The sequence below is a fragment of the Dermacentor variabilis genome, chromosome 5 (genome assembly GCF_050947875.1).
Source record: "Dermacentor variabilis isolate Ectoservices chromosome 5, ASM5094787v1, whole genome shotgun sequence".
NCBI lineage: Eukaryota > Metazoa > Arthropoda > Arachnida > Ixodida > Ixodidae > Dermacentor > Dermacentor variabilis.
Genome location: NC_134572.1, coordinates 47,034,441 through 47,056,629, shown reverse-complemented (window position 1 = coordinate 47,056,629; position 22,189 = coordinate 47,034,441). Strand labels below are relative to the sequence as shown.

The 22,189-nt window shown below is 47.1% G+C and overlaps 1 protein-coding gene across 2 annotated transcripts in view; it reads left to right on the top strand.

Annotated features, from left to right (window-relative positions):
- Positions 1 to 22,189, top strand: part of LOC142582536 (F-box/LRR-repeat protein 7-like) — a 94,566-nt gene that overhangs the window by 41,343 nt on the left and 31,034 nt on the right. The window contains exon 1 of one of the 2 annotated variants that reach the window (XM_075692366.1): positions 15,813 to 15,967. The exons of the other annotated variant lie outside the window; for it this stretch is intronic. The gene's annotated coding sequence lies outside the window, so the exon portion shown is untranslated. Of the gene's footprint in view, positions 1 to 15,812; positions 15,968 to 22,189 lie in introns of those variants that run through there. 2 annotated transcript variants of the gene reach the window in all.

Below are 22,189 nucleotides of genomic sequence, written 5' to 3'. Positions count from 1 at the left end.
ATGCAGTTTTTTTTCTCGGTCTCTCTCGTCAACTTCTATTTGCCAGTACCCGCTCCTTAAATCTATCGACGAGAAATAACGTGCACGTCGCAGTCTATCGAGGGAATCGTCTGCGCGAGGTAGCGGGTAAACGTCTTTCTTGGTGATCTGATTGAGCTTGCGGTAATCAACGCAGAAACGTGAGCTGCCATCCTTCTTTTTTCTTTCTTTTTTTTTTTTTTTTTTGACTAACACCACTGGCGACGCCCGAGGACTCTTCGGCTTCTGAATAACGTCGTCTTCAAGCATTCTTGGCGCGCGTTGCCTGAGCGGAGGTCTCGGAGGCCGCCGCGAAGCAGCCGGCAGCTGGTAGTAGTAGACCTTATCGGGCTGAAGAAGAGCTATGGTATAAGAACTATGTTGCGTTGGGACCGCGACAAAGCCGCGGAGCCCTTGCGATCAAAATGCGGGGAGGTGAGAATGAAGAGCTTCACAATGGGAGCGGGACATTATAGGGACGTACAATACATGCCTCCGCCCACTGCTTCCCTCTGAAATTCTTGGGGAAAATCCACCAATGTCATTATCCTTGGCGTTCTCCTCAGTGCTACCTTAAACCCCAATTCAGCGGGAAGGCGCCAAGCACCGTACTGTCATCAACGCGCCGGCAGGGCCGCTGCGCTTGCGCTCTGATGGTGCATAGTGAAATTGATCTAATTTATGGTGCCGCACTCTGCAGTCCGTCTCATCCGACCCCGGAATCCAGTGGAATGATTGGGCGAGTTCTTGACTCAGCTTAACCAGCTAGCGTACAAAGACTTACGCGGTTTGAGAGACGAAAGAATGAATACAGAACGGAAAGGGCGACCTGCAACAAATTATTACGTGATGTGCGTGAAGCGTTTGTAACTTCTGTGCAATTGCAGTGGACACGTTGTCGTCGTGCTCAAATATCAACGTATACTGTATACTTTCTAAATTACAAGTGGAAACAAGCATATCCGCCGAGCGACCTAATGCCAACTTTGCGCGGGGCCTGCGTGCATATGCATATGTAGTTTATATTTTATTTTGAGATAGCTCAATCGAGGGAGCGCTGACGTATTTTTTACCACGCCTGGTGATTTCCGCTACTTCTGTTATCTCGTGCGTTGTTTGATTACTGTTTTTGTCTGTTACCTCAGCGTGGTATATACGTGACGACACTGGGTCCCTTGGTTATGGTGTAAAGGGCTCGACACGATATCAAGAAAACGACAGGACAGGAAAGAGCCTATCCGACCTTTCCTGTCCCGACGATTTCTTCATACGGTTGCGCGTCTTTTACACTATATAATTAAACAAATATGAACCAGCTTAGCTCAGCAACAAATACTGCGTGATACCGCAATCCCTTATTGTACGTACCAAGGTACCCAGTTGTACCATTTACAGCATCATTGTATTGTTCCATAAGTATGTAGTATGAGCAGCGTCCCGTACTCGTTCTATACTGCTTTCTTTCTATCACCCTTTTTTTTTAAGTAGCAGGATGGAGGGAGCCGGTACGTACACAACATTATTTTGGCATTGAACCTCGCTTCGCCTCGCGCTTACTTTTTCAAACGTATAAAAGCGTGACATCACGTGAGTAATGACGTGATCACGCGATGTCCCATACTGCATGGACCCATTCGATTCACCCTGCATGCACTTCGTGAACTAGTTCCCGCTAATTCAGCACAATTTCCTGCTCTTGCGGAACTGGCACGACACCTCTTACACCAATGGTGCACTACCTTTCGACGAGTGCAGGGAATACTGTGAACTCGTCCTGCACGAAACCTGCACTGAGTGAAACGAATGGCGACGTGCAGGCACCGAACTGGTGAAACGAATAGCAAAGTGCAGCACTTCGTGAAAGTGCAGGCGAATGGAATGGACCTCATGTAGTCTGAGCCTCCACATCACTGCTGAAGATAAGCAGATCGGTTTAAAGCTTTTAATCATGCTAAATATCTGTAAAACGTCTTGGCGACCGCGCTGAAGTGTCGCATACTTTCCTGCAGGGCGTGTTCGCGTGACGTCATGGACGTCCTTTATTTCACAGATAAGTGTAGAGATAAGTGTAGCGAGCTAACGCGCAGCTTTTCGCCGTGATAGCTCTGCCACAATGTGGCGGCTACGATGACGTCACCGCATGCGCTGTGCAGCAATCAGAAATCAGTGGGGAGACCCATATATATATATATATATATATATTATAGCATATTACGGCTCCCTCATAGTGGTATACGGAAACGGAGTATGCTGATCCCCACACCCCCGGTGGATGTTCCAACGAGCTTGCTGTTTGCGTAGTTAGTGCATGGGGGGTTTACGTGCTGAAACTACGATCTGATTATGAGGCAGGACGGAAACATGGCTTTCTCCCTTGTCCCATTATTTGCGTTGTTTCCATACTAAATGTTGCAACGCGTCAACGATGACAGCGTGCCGGCATAGCGCACTCCTCTTGTATAGTTGCTACTCGTATCCCTTCACTGCAAGCAGATGATTATGAGCCTCAAACATGACGCGTACCAGAGTGGGGAATGGGCAAGCATACCGGAAGAAATGCCTTACTTCCGTTGTCTTTTTTTTTTTTTCGTAAGCAAGAAGGTATTCTAAGTTATCCTTGCAGCCTCCTGTCAAACGTGTGACGGAACTGACGACAGCGCCCGCATTCATTTGAATATATTGTTTTTGGCGGGATAGTCTGAACTTAGCCCACTTGGCTCGGCGAGTCCTCGAAGTGCCGATCACGCGCGGCTTCTACCAGCGCCTGGACTTTGATTAGGGGTCCGAACAGTCATAAACTTGCTTTAACAAAAGCGTGGTATGATTGTCATTATGAAACATCGTTCCAGCGCGCAAGTGAACACGGACGGGGAGAGGACAACACGAACGCCGGACTTCAATCCGTTCGTGTTGTCCTTCCCTTCTCGTCCGTGTTCATTTGTGCGCTGGACCGATGTTTCATAATGCTAATCACAACCAACTAGCCCAGCTGTCCATACTTAATGATATGATTGGCCCTGGTGGACCACGTGCCGGATTACGTGCTGTCTGTCGCATAATTTCCCATGGCAAACCGCTTGCAGAGATCGGACATAAAGCCGCTGAGTAATTATGTTTGTTATAATGAGCTAGTCTGCTTTGTATGTGTGCAACGTTGAAAACTATTGCTGCCGTCAACACAGTGAAGTAGTAAGGGTAGGAAGAAGGCGGCTGACCTCTCAACCCCTCGTCCTCATTAGGCTTCGCCAGGACAAAGGTGAAGACAGACAGTCGGCGAAGCAGTTTATTGGCAAGTAAGTGACGCCAGAATTTCCCGGCGCCAGTTTTTTCCTCTTGCTGTGAGACACCAGTGGCAATCCCAGCGTCATATGGAAATGAAAGGTGGCGATCTTGCAAGATACCTTCAATGATTTGACGCGATAAAACTTAGCACTCTTGAAGTATCTGTCATAGAACTCTGCAACAAAATTACGGAACGGAGTTTGAAGATAGGCTGTAGACGGAATGAGCACATTCAATGTGCATGTACCGTGTTAAAGTGCAGATAAAGCTCATTTCGCTATAACTTCGGCGATTGTAGGATGTCAGCTGAATGGATGGTCCGATGTTGAAGGAAACACAAATTAGTATTTCGTTTTGACACAATTAAAAGACTAACCAATAATTTGTTTCACCAACACATACCGCGTCGATCATACATATTACACTTTGGTTTGAATGCTACTTATATAGATCATATATGCGCCGACTACAGGGGGGGGGGGGGGGGGGGCAGGCTCAGTGGCCGGAGCGCCTCCGATGTTTCCAGGGGTGAGGCAGAGCCTTCCCCCCCCCCCCAAAGTGTCAACCAGAGTTCTATTACCCACATCACTTGGGGTTTCTTTTGAGTTGCCTCTACCTTTTCAGCTAAAACTTTATTGTGGCTAAAAGGTTACTGCATCATGGTTGGCGCGGACGTGCGCGGTTTTCAATTAATACTTTCGCTTTATTTCTGCAAATCCTGACAATAGGACAAGCACATTAGAAGCACTAGCGGCGGCTACCTCATCATTATTTTACAGCGAAGCTACTTGCCTCTAGTTGGTCGGGATTTTTCGGGGCGTGCTCACCCAAAAACCAACGGCAACTGGAAGGCCTTGATTTTTAGTTTCCGCGTAACAGTTCTCTCGTATACTCGAATTACAATCCGATGCTATCATGTCTGCAGCTTGTGTGTAATTCGTACTTTGCGAATTTTCTGACACATCTTACTTTGAGAAATTCAGTTAGTTCAATAACGCAGTTGCGCTAGGCGGGGGGCCTACAAGAACGAGGATTTATGGATGGATGGATGATATATGAGCGTCCCCCTTGAAACAGGACGGTGGGTTGCGTCACCAGCTCTTGTTATTATTTTTCCTAATGTCCTACCTATCTTTTAAAAAAAAACAAAGAATTCTGCTGTGCTAACGGTATCGTTACACAGCGGCCGTGGCCATTCAGACAGACCTCAAAGGGCAGCTGGAAAATGGTTTTGTCTTTCAGCTTCCGCGTAACAGATTTATGCTTTCTCGCATATTCGAATAACAATCCGAAGCTATCATTTCTGCAGCTTGTGTGTAAGTCGTACTTCACGCGCTTTCTGAGACAATTTACTTTTAAACATTCTTTTAGTTCAATAATGCACTTGCGTTTGGCGGAGGACCCAGAAGAATGACCATGTATGCTGCACTTCCGCACGCGTGCGTGCGCGCATGACGTACACCGCTTGTGGTGGTGCTTGCGTAACGTCGGCGACAGCTTCGCCATATTCCATTTTCACAGGCTGGAATGGAGGTGGATTTTCTTTAGAGGGCGTCGGCGGTGCCTCGGCGTCCCTCGATGTAACCGAGCGAACGAACACAGTGAAGGGTTGAAGAGCTAACGCGGTTCGCAGCAGGGGTGAAGGACGGCGATAGCGAAGAGTGCGCGAGGAGGAAAGCGGAAGAGGAGAATACAGTGAAAGCACGAGGAGGGAAGCGAAGGAGGAGAGTATGGCGAAAGGGCGAGACGGAAAGCAGAGTGCGGCACGAGAGTACAAGATGGCGCCATAGTATTAGAGCGCAGCTCTGGGGCGAGCGTCGCCGTCCCTCGGCGTAACCGCGCGAACGCGCTCGTGCCACTGCTCGCGCGTTCGTCGTCGTCTTCTTCCACGGCTGGCTCCGATGTCGCCCATCATGCGAGCGTTTCATACTGCTCCTCCCTCTGCGAAGGTACTGACGGCACTGGACCACTGCCAGTCGGTGCGGTGATTTCGGTCTCAAATTCTCTGCCTCAATATATCGCGAAATAAAAGCACAGCTGCGCTCAAATTTCGCATTATATAAGTATCGTAACCGTCGGAATGGGCGCCTACGGACTGGAGTCGTTACGAAAGGTGGAGCTTCGGGACTGGGTGTACGGCGCCGAATAGGGGTTGCCATGGGGTTGCAGGCTCCAGCACCTCCACCATTGTCGCAGCGTCAAAAACAGGGGTCGTATAGCACTATTCAGGAGGCACAGCGGCAGTTCGCATTGTTGTTGTTGTTGTTGTTGTTTCAAAACATGGCTCGTACCCAGGAGGGGGATTGGCCACACTTCTAATACTGAGCGCAACCGCGACTTATTCACTGCGTCTTGATAAAAACGCTCATGCATAGGATAGGATAGGATATCCTTCTTCGATGGCGTATGCCCACTGCTGGGGATTGGCCAAGATTTGGATGGTATTAAGAAGATGTTGCTATTACAAAAAATGGTAAAAGTGACATGTGGAAGCGGATAAAAATAATGTATGAAGAACTTAAGAGAATCGTCTTGAAACAACTATGAATTCCTCCACGGCTGAGCAGACATCCCTGTGGTAGTTTCCAAGAGAGGAGGCTCCTGGAGAAAGGACATTTAGAATGGAAAAATTTAAACCAAATTGCGTGAATGTTGGTTCTAAAATCTTTTTTCCTTAAAGAAGAAAAACGGCGGCATAATAATAAAAAAAATATATATGGTCTCATCTACTGCACAGAATGGGTACATAGGAGACGGTGCCAGACCAGCCCTGTGGCGATAAAAGTTTAATAATGCATATTCGCCTTCTGCTGATAACATTAACATTAATGCTGACATTAACACCTGGATGCAAGCGCTACGCACTGATGTTCAAACGGCCACTCGGGTGGTAACTACAGATGCCTCAGTTGAACGCATGGATAGCCGCCTCGCCCATCTTCTGGAGGCTAAAGCCTCTATCCTAGCTCGATGGAAGGGGCAGCGCCTAAACCGTCGCCTCAGAACTAAGATCTCCAAACTGAACACAGCCATCGAGGAGCATTGTCAAACCCTGAGCCGGCAACAATGGACTGAGCTGTGTAACACGGTGGATGGACAACTTCATCGCCCTTCCTCGTGGAAACTCCTCAAACATTTGCTTGATAATACCACCACCCGCACCACCCAACAGGATCAGCTGCAGAAGCTCCTGTATACGGAGACCCTTAAGCAAGGTCCACAACAGGTGCTTGACTACCTCTGCGCCAGATATATCTCCAGGGGACAAGTCAGTCCACACAGCAATTACATCGGTAGCCCCAACCCTACACTAGACGCCGATTTCAGCGTATCTGAAATACATGCCGCTCTACGCAAGCTTAACGGTCGTTCTTCTCCAGGGCCAGATGGGGTCACTAACAAAAGCCTTCGCAATCTCGATGACGAGTCCGTGTCCCATCTGACTGACTACATCAACGATTGCTGGCGCAGTGGTGCCCTTCCATCCGCCTGGAAGACTGCCAACGTTATCCTAATCCCAAAGCCTGGCAAACCATCTAGCCTCAATAACTTAAGGCCCATCTCCCTCACTTCATGCGTAGGCAAGGTGATGGAACACGCCTTCTTAGCACGCATCAACAGTCACCTCGAGGACAACTCTCTCTATCCCCACACCATCATTGGATTTCGACCTCACCTTTCTACTCAAGACGCTATGTTGCAGCTCAAACATCAAGTGCTAAACGATCGTTCCCGTAACATGAAAGCCATCCTCGGACTCGACCTCGCTCAAGCCTTTGATAACATTTCCCATGCAGCTATCCTTGACCAGGTCTCCAACCTCCACCTGGGAGAGCGAGCCTACAATTACATCCGTGACTTTCTCTCCAATCGCACGGCTACCCTCTCGGCCGGGGATTTACGATCAGACAAGCTTCCCCTTGGCAGCAAAGGCACCCCGCAAGGTTCAGTTATCTCTCCCATGCTCTTTAACTTAGTCATGATTGGCCTTGCCAAGCACCTACAGCAAGTCGACAATATCAACCATACCATCTACGCCGACGACATCACCATCTGGTCGTACCGAGGCAGTGATGGTCAAGTGGAATCAGCCCTCCAAACGGCGATTGACACGGTTGAAGCCTATCTCCAAGGGACCGGCCTGCGCTGTTCGCCGGCTAAATCGGAGCTTCTGTTATACAAGCCCATTCAGCGGGGTCGCCCTCCCAAACACCAATCTGATCACCGACCCTGTGACGCCATCACCCTACGCCTTCAAGATGGCAGTCCTATCCCACACGTCCCTAGTATCCGGGTTCTCGGTCTCACCATCTCTACCAACGGCTCCAACGCCTTGGCTCTCAACAAGATCTGTGCCCAATCGCAAAACACCCTACGACTTCTTAAACGTATATCTAACCGTCGAGGAGGACTCAAAGAAGAAAGCCTTCTCCGACTCGTCCAATCCTTTGTCATATGCCACATTACGTACGTTGCTGCGTACCTCAACTGGTACCGGGCTGAGCAAAACAAGCTTGACACCCTCATACGAGGGGTCTACAAGCAAGCACTTGGGCTCCCGCATTGCACCAGCACTGAACTCTTCAACCAACTGGGAGTTCACAACAACCTTACCGAACTCATTGAAGCCCAACAACGCTCCCAGCTTGAACGGCTCACCCTTACTGAAACGGGGCGCTTTATTCTGTCCACGCTTGGCTTCACCTACCATCAGCAACAGGGCCCCAAACAACCGATCCCGACCGACATACGTAGCTGGATCTACATAGACCCTATCCCTAGAAATATGCACCCTGAATACAACAGGGCCCGGCGCCAAGCTCGGGCCGGAGCTATCATAAAAGCCCTTGCCCACGTACCTGGCGTCACATTTGTTGATGCAGCCCAATACTCCCATGGCACACGATTTGTGGCCGTCGCCACACGCGATGGAGCCCTACGCCACGCCTGCAGCGTCACTACCCCCACTTCCGAGACGGCTGAAGAAGTGGCCATCGCCCTGGCCACTTTAGATCCCACCTGTCACACCATAGTGTGTGACTCTCGCTCAGCCGTTACTAACTTCAGCAAAGGCCGTATTTCTCCCCAAGCTCTTCGCATCCTCTGCCAGGCACCACACTCTAAAGACAGCATAATCTCCCTAACATGGATCCCGGCCCATGCGGGCCCTGTCCACCCACACCTCCCCAATCTCAACGAGGTCACCCACTCCATTGCGCGAGGTCTAGTCAACCGCGCCGGAGTCACTGGAGATGAGTTGGACATCAGGGAAAGTCTGACAACTTATAACGATCTCGTTAAGGCATTTCACCTCAGTCGCCGAATCTTCCCCCCGCCTCACCCAAAGTTCAGCCGGGCGCAGGCTACCACCCTGCGTCTACTACAAACAAACACGTACCCTTCACCCGCCCGCCTCCACCTTATATTTCCGGACGTCTACACTACCCCCAACTGCCGGTGCTGTGGAATTCACCCGGCTACGCTTCCGCATATGCTATGGGAGTGCCCAGCACAGTACACCCAGACTAACACCACGACTCTCTCGTCGAGGTTGCATGAGGCTCTGCGGAGCTCCGCCCTCGACGACCAAACCTGGGCGACCCAGCACGCCCGCGATGCGGCGGCGAGGCAAGCCCTCGACGTCCCTTCGTGGGAGGCTTAGGCCCGGCCATCATAAAGTGCTGGTTCTAGAATAAAAGTTTATTCCTCCTCCTCCTCCTGCATATTCGCGTTGTCCTTTTCTTCATCGAAGTACAGGCACGCCAATATATAAAGTTCTGGCAGTGCCAAGCAAAAATGCTAGTTGCTTTGTGAACGCCACCAGTTCCGCAGCCTGCACATCATTCCACAACCTATTTCGAACGATGATGTATAGCTCGTGGTGTAGTTTTTCATGACTTTTATATCTCCTGCATGGAAATTGACAGAACCGGTTTAATATCAGTCGCAATAAACTAATCAATGAAAGGCTCACACACACAAAAAAGATACATATGCGTATATCCGAATGTATTCCTTGAGTGTTATTTATAAGACGCGTCGTACGCACAAAAACGTGTTCATTGTGACGTCAGAAAATAAGATATGTGTGTGTGTGTGTGTGTGTGTGTGTGTGTGTGTGTGTGTGTGTGTGTGTGTGTGTGTGTGTGTGTGTGTGTGTGCAGGGGAGGGAGAGAGGATGTTGGAAAAGCTCGTCGGATCCCAGCTTCCTACGGAAAATGAAACCTTTCCCCCTGTGCACTAATGTACCTAATATAGCGTTAACTTAAGGAAGTATTTCACAAATGTTGACTAGGGACTGGCACGCACGCACGCACGCACGCACACACTTACACACACACAAGAAGAAACTATAATATATTAATGTCAATTGAGATTTACTGACTTCCCCGTTTCGAGAGCAGACTAATAAGTTAGCAAGTTTGCAATATGCATGCAGATGTATTCGCATGCATATTTACATGTACTATAGCTGTAAATACCGGGGACTTCAGGTTAGTTATTAAAGAGAACCGATATGTAAAACGCAATACAAAGCGCGAACGCATAAAACGCAATAATAATAACAACAACAATAATAATAATAATAATAATAATAATAATAATAATAATAATAATAATAATAATAATAATAAAACAGAAGTTTTAGTACCCCGTCTGGCATCCTTTCGTGTGAAGTTGCAGCAATACGTGTTCTCCCAAAAATGTATAACAACATCCGTTCATCCTGCTTTTGTTACACGTGCCGGTTAGTAAATATTATTTTTTAATGCTGTAATGCATTGATGCTTGCGTTTCTTTTCTTTATCTCGTTTGTTTTGTCTTGTTCAGTGTGTACTGTGTTGTCTTGATGCTCCAGTACTGTTTTAGTATTGTAAATCTCCTTACTCGATGCTCCCCCCGCGATACGGGTAAGGTATTATAAAACGAAACAAACAAACAAGCTCTGCACAACACTTCGCGCACGTTATATGTGTTCGCGATGGAAATCCCGAAACACAAACAAAGAACTCCGGTTCGCCTTAGAACGTTGCTTACCCATTGCCGGCACGGCGGCATGAGCTTACAATCGCGCTCCAGCGGACGAGCGAGCGAACCAGCGGGTAATCGCGTTTCGTGACCACATCGGCCCCGATCTTCGGCGATAGGCCGCGTCGAGTAGTGGAGTCTCTCCTCCGGCGGCCCCTTTTCCCTTCCGGTCGCGGTGGAGCGAGACGAAGGCACGCGCATGTTGGTCGTTCCGAGCGGCCGCCGCAGAGATCACTGTGTTGATGTAATTCGCTTCACGCGAGCTGATTTTGCACGCCACGACGCATGCAACATTAGAGGGACAATGAAATGGAAGGTGTGTTTAGCTGTATTAGTAAACGCGCTTCTACCGTGCCACACAAAAATAAGTAATAATAATGCCGCGCGGTGAGAAGAGATGAGTAAGCCAGAAAAGAGGCGCGAGTACAAAACGCGGGCGGTGACGCCACCTCGAGGTTCCCGCACCAGCCCGCCGTAAATTTCGACGCGTCTGCTCAGGCCCTATAGTTTACTTTTTATCGGTGGCGATAGACTTTATTTGTATGCTGAAAGAGACGGAGTACTGAACTGAGAACTTTCAACTGCACCGTGCGCGACACATCGAATACAGAAAAAAAAAATTATATCAACGCGTGCGCGTTAAAGACCCCGTGTCGCAACAAATACGGCGTCGGACGTCGTTGCGCGAAAAATCATTCCGGACCACAACCACGCAGGCGCTCCGTGTGGCGCAGAGGCATTACTGAACTAATTGAATTTCTCAAATTAAAATGCGTCAGAAAAAATCGTAAAGTTCTACCTAAACACCACCTACAGACATGATATAGCGTCGGATTGTAATTTCGATGTACCAGAAAAAATAATTCTGTTACGCAGAAACTCAAACGCAAGCCCCTTTTCCCAGCGTTTCTACCATTCATGGAGTGGCGCGGCCCGCTCGGGTCCTTGCAACAACGCCATCTAGATGGCGCTCGCCTCCGCGCATGCGCAGGTACCTTTCAGGTATCTGTACAGGAAAAAACATTGATTCACAGAGGAGGAAAAGAACTAGGAAGCTCACCAGCAAGTATGCGGCCTGTATGGGGAGGCAACACAGCAACAAAGAACGTCAAGCGGAAAGTCAGAGGCTGAAATAATCTCATGGGTGGCGGCATTGGAAAAGAAACCTGCCATGAGTAGCTACTTAAGAGGAAAAAACGAAATCGGGAAAGAAACATTTTATGAGAACTCAAAGGGAAGCTCATTACTTTTCGAAGCGAGATCGGGATGCCTTAGAACACGCACCTATAAAGCGAGATATAAGAAGGAAGAAGAAGCATGTGCTTGCTGCGGTAAAGCTAGGGAAACGACGGAGCATGTTTTATTAGAATGTGAAGACGTCTACCCAGCAGTCGATTTAGGCACCACTGGCCTCCTTGAAGCCCTTGGGTTCAGCGGGAGCAGTGGTAAAGCGAACATGTCCGCTATAGGCATTAGTAAGAGGCGATTGGAGGATTGGTGGAAGAAAGGTAGGAAAACGACAAAAGTCGGAGACGTACAAAAGCAAAGTTCGCAATAGGGGATCAGAAAATTTGGGCGTGGTAGTTCATAGTGTTTCTTTTTTTTTTTTTTTCATTGTTTAACCTAGGTAGGACATTAGGCAGTATAATAGCAAGAGCTTGGTGGCGCAACCCAGCGCTCCGTTCTAAAAGGGACGCTCATAACATCCATCCATCCATCCATCCATCCATCATCCATCCATAGAGTTTCTCACTAAACACCTAGAGGGTAATCTGGCGCCACCGGTTATAGGAGTTTAAGGGGCACCGTGCCGTCATGGGAATGACGGTATATGTGTCTGCGAGGCTCGTGTTGGCTGGTGTTGCAAGAGGCTTCGTCTAAAACGTGGTATGGCTACGCAAATAACGCGTTCTCAAAGTAAAATCTTGATAAAATGTTTCCATTCACGCATATTACATCTTTACTCACCCATGATGCATGACCAAGCGAAGAAAAGCAAGAACAGAGGATCAACTGTTTCAAAGCGAGCGCGAACCTTGTCGTCTGTCCTCCAACTTTAGCGGCCCGCTGATACTTTTTACGTAACATATAATCGTACACGCTCTAACAAGTTCTCATAGTTAAACAAAACATGTTTTCGCGTAATAATAAAGCTAAAACAGCTTTTCACGTGCTCTTCTAGTAGAAAATGAATCATTGTGACAGACGGAACGGTACTTGCCAAGCGCGTCTTCAAGGTGTCCTGTCTCTACGAGAACGATGCCAATCCGAATCCACAATATACCGGCATTCCCATGCATACCACAGCGCAGCAGCGCCAGATTTCCCTCTAGGTAATGTAGTGAGAAACTCTATGCATCCATCCATCCGCAAGAAAGCTGCGGTTGCCGGGAAGCGCGACAAGAAGTCAGGAACCTTTGAATGCTTTCGCGTTCCACTCTTAAAGCGAAGCTTGAGCGTCCTCCAGATTTTCTTTTGATATCCGTGCACGCCACGTCATCGTGACGACAATTGACCTGCCTCTTCGATAATCTGTGCCTGACCGCTCCCGGACTTCCCGAGGCGCTGCTTTCAGCCAATGAGCGTAACACATGCCACTTCTCGGATAGCTCCTGGTTCAGGACAGTGCGGTACGACAAATTGAAGAGGCCCACCTGAGGCTGTGGATTCGGCGCTAAATTCGAAAAATGGAAGTTTGGCCTTCTCTTCCAGCGATCAGCCCCATTCCCCAAAATGAATGAAACTAAAGCTTCTGACGAATACTTTATCAATATAAACTGACTTTGTGTTCCTCTGTAGTGTCCCTTTAACGACCGCGGCTAAAGCGTTTGCAGAAGGGCCCGGTCAAATGAGTATCTGAACATTTCATTACTTCTTCGATCTCGGTCGCCCGAACGAGGGAAAAAAACGTGACGCTGGCGATCTCAAGGACGTCGAAGACTGACTGAAACACGCTTTGAGGACGCGCTCATGTTCACACCCATGCAAACGTGATCCCACACTCCACCGCATTCGACAGTTCAGTACATCATTATGGCTTCTTGGTGGGCTAGTCCTGGGTCATGGCGAGTGTTTAAAGGTCATGACGTGCGTGTCGCCTTCTTGTACTTCGTCCGGATAGTACAACATAAGAGTTCTTAACACAGGGCGTCCTTGCTTGCGACCGATTTGCATAAATTAGCTTGCTTTCAGCTAGGCGTGCATCTCATGAACATCGAGCGAGAAAGAGCGAAAGCAGGCAAAAAGGCATGGAAGAGGGAAGAAGCAGCAGGGGCTGCACTTCGGGCGCAGGTGCGGAAAACTCCGTACGTGCGTGTCCTGACAGCGTTACATTAGTGGTCATAGCGAACTGCAGTAATTACTTAACTGCTCATACTTTTTTTTATGTATACCCTCCCACTTTTTTTTCTTAATTTTAGCTCTAGGATGTTGTAATGTTGCTTTGTGCGCTTAGAATCTGGAGCAGCGCTTCAGTTGCCGAATAAGCGCATGTGCCGGACTTTCTTAATTTTATTATAGGCAAATCTGGTATCTACACGGGAGTGCACCTGACAAGACCTGCGACCTCTTGTAGGGCGCGCTGCGGGCACGGACGTCGTAGGACGTCGTAGGGACGAAGTATCCGCTGACTGGTTTGATATGGTGCTATACACGTTGCCATTAAAGGGAGGGCGACGTACACTCGGCTCTGCTGGCCTCTGCGGTGGTATTCGACATTATACCGTAACGACCGCACTGAGGATGTTTTCGCCGGCCGAGTATACCACGAGTTGCAAAAGGAGGGAGGAGGGGGAGGGGGGGGCGCAGGACTTCCGGAGTGGTGCGCATCTCTGGCCGGCAAGCCGGCCAGCCCGTCGGCATGCCGGCATATCCCATAGAGTTCGCGCTGAGACGTGGCCTTGCGTCATCGCCGCTACGGCTGCTTCGCCGCTCTTTTAGCTATACAACAGGCTCACTGAGCCCCGCTTATCTCTCTCCAGACCCCGCTCGCCTTCTCCGTCCCAAGATAAATGCTAGTCTGCCTGCACGGGCCGCTGCAATTTGCCGCCGCGCCTCACCCGAAGGTAATCAGTGAGGTGGGCGGAATGCGAGTTCGCCGCGCTGCCACAGCGCGCATACAACCGCGGTCGCGCCGTAGCATACGTTCGTGCCCTTTTAAAAGTGTGTGTGTGTGCGAGCGCGCTGATTTATGCGCACGCGAGTGCATCCCGGGCCGCGTGTGTCGGTGTGCGTGGCTCAGCCATGTGGGGGTGGGCAGTAGGGTTGTGGCTGAGGTTAACCTGAGTGTGTGCCGTCCCTTTTGTCTGCAACTCTTTTTTTTTTTTTTGCTTATCTCAGTGCTCGTGCGCACGAACTTTTGTTCCTCCTTCTAGCTTTTCGAACGTCACACGCTGGTAGCTTTGGTGGTACTCGAGTCCTTACGTTCGCTATGCGCGAAGTGCGACGCCGATAATGACATTTACGCTGACGGCTGCACGCCATAGCTGCTCTATTTGTTGCAGATTTCTCCTGATCAGCTGGCTGCCTGTAGACTCTTTCACAATGCCATTTCGCATGCGTCCGACAACCCCCTCCCTCTTTTCTTCGTCCCCCTTCAGAGGTTGAGATCGCGCGTCAAACGCGGTCGGCGCTGCCCCAAAGCACGACTCTGCAAGAGGGTGTGAGTAAAAAAAAAAGCATTAATAAAAAGTTGGAGCCAAGGCTGTGGCAACCTCGTTTTTCGGTGACTGAACGGGCGCGGAAACAGGCGCGGCGTCAACGCGGCGCCGGACAGACGCTAGCGCGCACATGCGCGCGTCCCTAGCGGAAGTCGTCTGCTACTGGATGAAGCAGACGACACACGAAACGCGCTGCTGTTGCTGCGATGCAGCGCGACAGCTTGGGAAATGGCGATGAGACCGCGGTTCTCTTTGCGAGGTGGCAGTATGATTGGTCCTGTTTTGTGCCTACATTCCAATCTCGTGGAGTGTTCCTTAATAATTTCTCCGTTAAGGAAAAGATGCCGGAGTACGCGTACGGCGCTTGGGGGCATGCCTGAAACCGGTAGTGCCGAAACGCAGGCCGCTCGCTCTTGCGCATGGGGAAGGAGGCGAGGAGGTTTCACCGCTAGCAACCTTGCGCGGAGCAGCAGTGCTTCTGAGCGGTGTGCTTCCGCTCGCCAATGTACCGTTGGATTGAAATACACTCACATGTTGCTGCACATTTGCCGGAACTTCACGTGCATGCGTGTTGTGTGTGTACGTTTGCGTAATTCATAACGCAAGCAGATGTAAACAAGTAACATCTTCCGTCATGCGTCACATTAGAACTGTTTGTTTATATGTTGATTTATACTTGCGATTATGGCTTATGTATTTCGTTCTCGTCGTACTTTACGAGAAGTCTGTCACTGAAGCGGCTATGTGCGGATGATATGACTGCCACCCTGCCGAGCGGTATGCTCCTCAACTTCAGAGCGGGGAGAGGGTAGAGAGGGCGCCACCGCTGTGTCGGTGCGCCAGCGGAATGTTTTGCATCTGAAGTTTGTTGTGGCTGTGTGGGGCTGCGGGCGCATTTCTCTGCGTGTGTGTGTGTGTGAATCGCGAGTGCTCTTTGGGATGTGAGCAACAAGTTACTTCGGAACCGCTCATTGTTTGGGGTGAGTAAGCTTTTACATTTGGTGAGCGGAACGCCCGTACGGTATCTTCTCGGGCTGCCGCCGCCGCTTGCCGAGCATTGGCCGAGAAATGTCTCGCATTCTTCGGAGAACCTGCCAAGGAGGAGAAGGGGAGGTCTAGGCCTAATAACCTGTCGCTTTGGAAGTGGTTCGTGCTCTTGACGTTGACATTTTTGTGGTGTTCAGCGAAACATCGTTGCCTGAGTCTTGGATACAACGTGTCTTTTATGTTTAAGTGAAAAGCAAACTTTACCCAACGCGGTACGTGCCCTGTGTTGTGTGGTGTCGCGGACGAGCTGTCAAACTGTGACATCATTGCAAATCCGAGGGAGCATTACCTGTTTCTGACTGGCCGTTCGTGCTCTTCTCACCCCCGAATCGCTTGTGTGATATTTATGCACACACACACACACACACACTTAGTTGTGGTACTTTTGCGATAGACGTTATTACGTCTTTTGATACGTTATATCTGATACAACAAAAATTCGGTTGCAGTTTTTACAACTGCGGGCCAGAATACATTGCAGTACAACACCCAACCTTGTTTCCAATGCGAAGTATCCTGTACGGGCTCTAATTTTCTGAATAGATATGTATAGAGTGTTTCTTTCTTTATGCCACAAGGCATTGTTGAACGTGTGTGTTGCACTGTGTTACGTTGCATGAGGTGCCAACTTGGAATGGGAGTACGACTGCCGCTGTCTACTTAATGATGAGGACGGTTTCAGGTGCTTTGCGCTGTTGTGGAAGCCTGCCATAACCTGCCCTTTCGATATACGCAGTTTTTCTAACCCCATTAGTGACGCATTATCAGTTTCACTAGCTTTGTTTAGAATATTGCTGCAGTTGCCTAAGCGCGCTTCGCGGTTGTTTTGCCGATACAAATGAAAATATTTGGTCATACAGTAGTCGGCGACATCCTAAGAATTACAAAAGCAAGCTCCATCCATCAAAATGCTGTGCACCTGTCGTTTACATGTGAGAGCCGAGTCAGCTGGAGTCCACTCACTGCTTAGTGACTTCGCTCTTCTAATGTAAATGCTGGGCTGATGGGATAATAAAAGCCCGTTGTTTCAAGGTAAAATAATAACTATGGCGATGATAATTAAGGGGGATATCAGGATCACCCATAATATTTGCCCTAGATATTCGTTTCCCCTTGAAGCCAGTGAAAGACCGACCGCACGGGGAAAAAAATAATTATGAAGCTGTTTTAAACATGCAATACCGCTTAACATTAGGGAAATAGGCAAACCTTTTTGGCTGTATACAGGGTGTTTCAGCGAACACTTTCAAATTTTTTTTATAGTTTGCCTGTGGCAGATAGCCGAATTCTAGTTTATGAGCCGGTCTACTCGAAGCGGCAGACACTACTTGCACAAAATATTGATGTGCAAAATCGACCAATTAACAAGAACTCACTAATTCACTTTTTATCTAATTATATTATGACCCGTATTGCAATTTAGAAATTCTAGCAATGAACTTCGCAAGGTTGATCCACTTGGAACGAATTATCAGGACGACACCAGTTTCGAGATATAAATTCCCGAACTTTGCGCATAAATGCATTGGCATTACAGTTACTTGTGTGCTTCAGTGCATGAAACGACGTTTTGTGACCAAGTTAACTGGAACACCAATGCATTTCTCCGCAAAGTTCGAGAATTTATATCTCAAAACTGTTGTCATATTGAAAATTCGTTCCAAGTGGATCGCCTTGCGAACAACACGCCTAGAATTTGTAACTTGCAATATGGGCTGTGATGTAATGAGTTAAACTCTTAATTAGTGATTTTTTTAATACGTCTTTATTTCTGCGTTTAATAGGCCAAGCCTTGCGGCAGAAAAGGTGTGCTCTATGGGGGAGGGGGAGGGGGACCAGTGCTCTCTTCTTCCTCGAGAGTAACCTTTATTAATTAGTGGATTTTGCATCTAAATCTTTTCTGCAAGTATTGTCCGCCGCTTCGAGTAGACCAGCTCATCAACTAGAATTGTGATATCTGCCACAGGCAACTTTTAAAGATTTTTGAAAGCGTTCGCTGAAACACGCTGTATAATTTGTATGTAATTGTGAATGGAACCCAGTAAGCTTGGCTCTCTTTCTGAGGGGAAGGGCAAGTGCACCGTGCTTTTGCGAGTGGAGCTTGTTTGTAATTCTTAGGTTGTCACCAACTATAGGCGAATTTCTCGTAAAATGAAAATGAAGACCTCTTCCTATGTTTGCGTTGGACTCGTCTCTGAAGTATTTGTTTTATTGTAGTATTGGTTTCCTATAAACAAGCAAACATTTCCACAACTCTTGAACTGTACTTCAGCTTACAGTGTATCAACATTTGTCGTATGATCAGAAGGAACGGTTCTTACATGACAACTTGGGACAACTTGTTGCTTTTCCATGCAGTGGCAGTCTCCTTTCTTGCATGTATTCATACCTTGCTTGGACTTAGGTTCATTCTCCAGTTGACAACAAGTTTTTGTCAACCTTCTTCATAATGATATAGTCACAGTCAATTCTTTAATTCATTGACTTTTTACTCAGTGCACATTTTATATGGGGTGTAGCCGAATGTGTTCACCTTTCTTTTTACTGGCAGCAGCGACATAAACCAACTTTGGTTGCTGCTGGTTCATTATATGGGCACTTCCTGTCAGCTTAACAAAATAAGCTTAAAAGCAGAAGAACGTGTGTAGGACTGATAAATGGAAGGGGAATAAACTATAAATGGTGACCCTTGTAAAACTAATGCTACCAGGTCGAAAGAGAGCGGTTTTTCTTATTCAGTTTACTACTCGAAGCTAGTTTCTGTGTTTGAGAGAGGCACTGAGAACCAAGCAAAGCAAATTGTAGTTTTTATCGGTGTTTTGTTGACCTTTTCCTAGCCGTGAAAATTCCATAAGGTAGCTGAATATAGCCCCTAAGTTGCTGCTATGCTATGTGCCATCATGTAGGGTTCATAAAGCATCTATCAGGACAGTAACATGTGCCTGTTCATACAAGCTTTCCCTACTGCATTGTTATAGAAGGCAGCATACAAAGTTGTGCGCTTTAGATTGAAAAGCACTTGAAGTGCAGTAATTGTGAAGATTATTCATTTACTATTTATATGGAACGAACATAGTAGAGCATGTCTCATTCTTTAGAAGACTTAGTTACTGAAGTATGTGAAAAATTGTCACATGGCTCTGATGCAGCGGTTACTGTAAGTTCCAAATGAATTGAAATAGCCGCAATAAATGCTGTAGTGATTTCAGCTATAATGACCTGTGCTGGTTGAAGTTTTATTCACTCTCCTACTATCATACTGCAATCGAAAAAAAAAAAACGCATAGCTATGTGTAATTATCTGCTCTAACTGATGGTTAGTGCCTTTGAAGTGATGCGGTGCTGCATCATGGCTGCTTTGGGTAGCAAGTTTATGACCAGAAAGGAAAAGTGAGTTTGTAGGTCTGTGCTTTTACTTTCGCGTCCTCTTTCATGATGTTACTGATAGTGATAATTAACTGGATTTAAGGAATTAAGGAACTGGATAATAATGAACCAGATTTCATCTGGTTAAACCGGCATGCTTACGTAATGCTATGGCCTCATTTACTTATCAGTGATAGCCAAGTTATTCACACTAGTACAAATTAAGTTGTCCAGGTATTTTTCTCGAGGTTTCGGAATGAAAGGTAAGGTTGCTGTGTCATTCAAATGGACCTCTGAATCCTTCTTGTGCAAGGGATAACTCGGTTGCAGTTCACTTACCCAAAGCTCTCTCTCTCTCTCACACACACACACAAGAACATGCACACTTTTTATTTTATTTATTTATTTATTTATTTATTTATTTATTTATTTATTTATTTATTTATTTATTTATTTATTTATTGTTATACCCACCAACACCAGTGTTCAGTGGCAAAGAGTCTCATTCCATATACGCTGCAGTGATTGAGATGAAGCTGCCGTGATTGACCAATTGTGAGGTAAAAGCAGAAGCATTCTGTTGTTGAGGGGTTTCCAAACTTCCTGGCCTTGTGGAGCCCCACTTATATTCCCAGAGTGTGGTGAGACCCACACCCCCTTCTTTCTCCCACCAATGTGCTAATCCGCCGCCTCACAATGGTTGTTGTGATGAATCACTCTTTTTTGCCCAAGGCTATCAAAGTGCAGATCTGGTGGTTTAATTGTTAAATGCAAGCTCTAATGTAAAAATCCATCCCAGGGGGATGGGGTCGCATTCATTTTAGTCGCTCACGTATCCATAAAATGCCATTCATGGAACTCCAGTGTACCGTTCAACCTAGTTTGGGACTCTCTGCTCTAGCACATGCATGTTTGTTGATCACCTATGCAGACAAGGGCTAATGGGTGCTTTTGTCCCAGTGCATGATAATGTGAGTGTGTCTGCATAGCTGGCATGCTTCAATCTTTCATGATGATGACATCCGTGTTTGCTTGCTAGGTTCCATGCATAAACATTTGAGTGGCAGGTATATGGTTACAGCAGCTTGAAATATACCATGGTCATGGCTGATTTAAGCAGCGTAACAGGACGAGGACAAAGACGGAAACAGACAGGACATGTGGTGTGCATCCATCTCCTTTGTTGTCATTGTCCTGTTACACTGCCTCAATTAGCTTCCTTTTGTATTATAATCAACACCAGTCTGGCAGCGAACAGTGGCCTTGAAATTGCATCACAGTTTGCCAGGGGTGTGCGGATATTCAAAAATTCGAATACAACTGGGATAGTCTCTGCTATTCATTGTTTGAAATGGCCGAATGTTTGTTTCTTTTGAATTAAAGGGATAAGAGCACTTATTGGAGTCTCGGGGGAGAAACAAAAGATGGAATTGAGCACTGTTCCAAATTACTCTGCTCCATAGAGGCACCATAACGTAGGTGAACGCACATGGCAAAACAACTTCTGCCTATTAAATTCTAGTCATTAAGAAACAATTGCCCGCTTTTAGGCATCCTTTTCTAATTTGTTGCCGTTAAATCAATTTAAAAAAAAGAAATTAAGATGTGGAGTTAAGAGTGCCAGAACCATGATCTGATTGAGGCACACTGTAATGGGGGACTCGGAATTCATTTTGACACCTGTGGTTCTTTCATGTGCACCAAATGCGCAATACATAAACGTTCTTGCATTTCACCCCCATCGAAATGCAGTAGCTGGGGCCGGGATTCGGTCCTGTCACCTCGTGCTTAACAGTGCAATGCCATAGCTGCTAAGCCACCACGGTGGGTATTTGGTTTCACCGTGTTTGCACCCTTTTAAAACGTGTGCGACTTTTTTCTCCTTTAATGAACACAACAGTCTAGGGGCATTTGGTCACATGCTGTTTCCTTGTTTCAGTACTGCCATTTCTATGGTGCTCTAGATAACTTAAAGCACTTTTTCTCATTTGAAAACTCCTTAATTGTCTAGACGTCCAATTGCAAATGCTATTACACACATTGTCAATGTATATATTCCACTTTTTTTTTTTTTTTACAAAATGGAATCTGGTTAATCCATTTCATTTTGTTTACAAATGACATGTTCTATATTTCGTTGAATATTCATAGATCGTTTTTCTCAAATATTCACACTCAACTCTAATAGGACCTTTCACTATTTGGATATCACTTATTTACTTATCTGCTGCTTGACTCATGCTTTTATTTTTGCTTACTTTGTCTCCATGTGGTCCAGTTGATGTACTGAATGTGACAGCAGAAGTTTTCATCACTTGAAAGCTGTAGAAAGCTGTGCATCCCAGCAGTTTGAACATAAGCTTGAAATTGATAGGTCAGTAGGAGACAGTCACGTGTGCACTGCAATCCTTGAGGTTACTGTGAGCATCAAATTTCGTATTTTTTTACTTCATCCACCTTGCGGAATTCCGCAGAACTGATTTGCCATATTCATTGTTCTTGTGGTTCGAATGTTCAATTAATTCGTGCTTGCTCTGCGATCAGCTAGCCTCCTGATTAGCTCAGATGGTAGAGGGACTGCCATGGAAATGTGTGGGTTTTTCTTCAACTACGAAGCTTTGTTTCTGAGAAACCTGTGTGGGATTTCTTTGTAGTTTCGTGCTACACATGGACAGATCTGATTTTTTGCTTTCATCAAATTTTTAATGTTCTTTGTTACAACTACTGTGCATACCTACATATTATCTGAAACAAAAGTCTCTTGGCCAAAATGCTTGCGGCAAGATCAC